The 2,982-nt window shown below is 33.7% G+C and overlaps 1 non-coding gene across 1 annotated transcript; it reads right to left on the bottom strand.

Annotated features, from left to right (window-relative positions):
- Positions 1-1,052: 1,052 nt before the first annotated feature.
- LOC136216180 (small nucleolar RNA R71) lies at positions 1,053-1,159 on the bottom strand. Its single transcript, XR_010683170.1, has one exon. It is a non-coding gene; the product is annotated as a small nucleolar RNA R71 (small nucleolar RNA).
- Positions 1,160-2,982: the final 1,823 nt, after the last annotated feature.

Genomic DNA, 2,982 nt, shown 5'->3' with positions numbered 1-2,982 from the left:
AAGCCTTTTAATTGAAGGAGTTTACTTTATTACATTTTTATAATTTATACAAAGTTTAAAGTTGTTTTCTTTGCTTAATGCAAACGAACACAATTATTCTCTTATTTTAAACACTAAACGTTTCTGTTTTGTAATTCATTCTTAAAACAGAATTGATTTCTAACATTCTACATATTCCAACCTAATTCTTATTCTATTAATCTCAAAACCAATTTCAAATAATGATTATTTATTTCTATAAACCTTAAGTCGTATTTAAACTACAAATAAATAAGTTTTTGTTGAAAAACGTTCCATGTGGGATCGATATCTTTTTATTACTACAAGCGAAACCGTGCACTTGTGGAAATGGCTCAACAAGTTTTTGGCGCCGTTGCCGGGGAAAGCCAAAATTTTTAACAAAAATTTATATTTTTCGTGTTTTATTTCGAATCTAGGTTTATACATACTTATTTTAACTTTTGTAATTTATTAATTTTAATTTACTAATATATTTATTTTTCAAATTTTGTTATGAAGGTAGTTTTGCTTCGTGCAAAAATTTCAAGTTCATGCGCAGTTCTCGAAGTTCGGGCACACCACCAAATCCGTTAGACCCAGAAATTGAAAAGACCATTAAAAAGAAAAAGAAAGACAAGAAAAACAAAAACAAACAAAATTCCGAGCCAGAAAATATGGCAAACCCACCAACACTTATGGATTATGCTAGGCCAGGAGTGGCCAGTGTAACCAATAGTATCGTTAGACCCAGAATAACCGCAAACCAATTTGAAATTAAGCCAGCTTTGCTTAATATGTTGCAAAATAATGTAACATTTTATGGGTTACCTAACGAAAATCCTAACACCCATTTGACAAATTTCTTAGAAATTTGCGACACTTTTAAAATAACAAATGTGACTGCCGAAGCAATCAAACTTCGCCTCTTTCCTTTCACTTTGAAGGATAGAGCCAAAGAGTGGTTAACTTCCATGCCAGACGCAACATTTGAAACTTGGGACCAATTAGCCTAAGCGTTTTTATCAAAATATTTTCCTTTAGCAAAAACTGCAAGAGTCATAAAAGAGTTAACTTCTTTTTCTCAAAATGATAATGAAACTCTTAATGAGGCTTGGGGAAGTTTTAAAGAACTTCAAAGTTTATTCCCACACCACCAACTGCCCGATGCACTTTTAATGCAAACATTTTATAATGGATTAAACCCCACAACTAGAGGTTCATTAGATGCTATGTCGAGAGGGTTATTTATGAAGAAGACATCAACCCAAGCAAGAGAACTTTTGGAGGAAATGGCAATCAACAGCAGTATGTGGCCCGCGGAACGTGGACACTTACCGGTGGCAAAACCATCATCCTCAACCACATCATCAGTTAAAGGTATAGTGAATCTTGATCCAGTCGCGATGTTACAAGCCCAATTTTCTACCTTATCGCACAAAATTGACAAGTTTATGGCACCATGCGATCCTAATGGTAATCCAATCCAAATAGATGTGGATTATGAAGGTATGAGTGAGATCGAACAGGTAAATTTTGTCCAAGGGCAAAACCAAACTAATAATCCTTATTCTAATACTTATAATTCTGGATGGAGGAATCATCATAACTTTAACTGGAAAGATAATAATAATAATAATGTGATTGCTAATCAAAATCGTACCAATAATTATCAAAATCAATCAAGAGAAACGATTAGCACTTTATCTTCTAAAATCGACAAATTCATAGATGCTATCACTGGAAAAATAAGTAATCACGACAATGGTTTTAAACGGATCGAGAATAAATTCGATCAGCTTATTAAAAACCACTCATCTAGCATCCATAATTTAGAGGTTCAAATTGGTCAAATTGCTAAATCAATTCCATCCCGTAAAGAGGGAAGTCTTCCCCGCCATACGGAAGAAAATCCGAAAGAGCATGTAAAGGCTATCACTCTTCGTTCAGGGAAAAATTATAAAGGTCCGGAAATGCCCGGAGATCCAACTTTACCAGGAACTGATTTACCAAAATCCAAAGAAGATACATTAAACACAGAAAGTTCACTAATTGACTCAAGTACAAAAACATTTGTACCCAAACCACCTTTTCCACACAAAGTCCGAAATAAGGACTATGACAAACAACTTTTAACATTTTTGGATAAACTTAAAAATTTGCACATTAATTTGACGTTTATGGATGCAATTACGCAAATCCCTAACTATGGTAAGTTCTTAAAAGATCTAATTTTAAATAAGATTAGTTGGGAAGTAATTTCATCCATTTCGCTAACTGAGGACTGTAGTTCAATAGTGTCAAGCAATTTGCCCACTAAACTCAAAGATCCCGGATGTTTTACTATTCCGTGTAAGTTGGGAGATATTGAATTCCCAAGTTGTCTTTGTGATTTAGGAGCAAGTATAAACTTAATGCCATTGTCTATTTTTAATAAGTTAGGTTTAGAAGAAGATATCAAACGTACCAATATGGTTTTGCAATTAGCGGATCAAACCACTAAAAGACCATATGGTATAATTGAGGACGTTTTAGTTAAAGTTGACAAATTTATTTTTCCTACCGATTTCGTTATATTAGATTTTGCATATGACGTTAATTGTCCACTAATTTTTGGTAGACCGTTTATGAACACGGGACGTGCTCTAGTTGATGTGTCGGAAGGGAAAGTAGTTTTAAGGATAGGAGAGGATACGATCGAGTTTAATATGAACAAAGCGATGAAATATCCTATGGAGGAATTCGCTTGTATGAAACTTGACTTAGTTGAAGAATGTGTCAATGACATTATTCAAAAAGAAGAAATTATAGAACCTATCATGGGAGAAGAATTAGAAGATAAGGACCCAAAACCATTCATTCGAGAAGATGGACCAGTTTCGCCTTCAATTGTAATACCCCCTAAATTAGAACTTAAAGAGTTACTGATGCTCGTAAAATATATAGCAATAAATAGGACAAGTGTATCCTATCGCAACAAGTAAT

This window comes from Euphorbia lathyris, chromosome 1, assembly GCF_963576675.1.
Source record: "Euphorbia lathyris chromosome 1, ddEupLath1.1, whole genome shotgun sequence".
NCBI lineage: Eukaryota > Viridiplantae > Streptophyta > Magnoliopsida > Malpighiales > Euphorbiaceae > Euphorbia > Euphorbia lathyris.
Note: the sequence above shows the minus strand (reverse complement) of the source record. Positions and strands in the feature narration are given on the sequence as shown.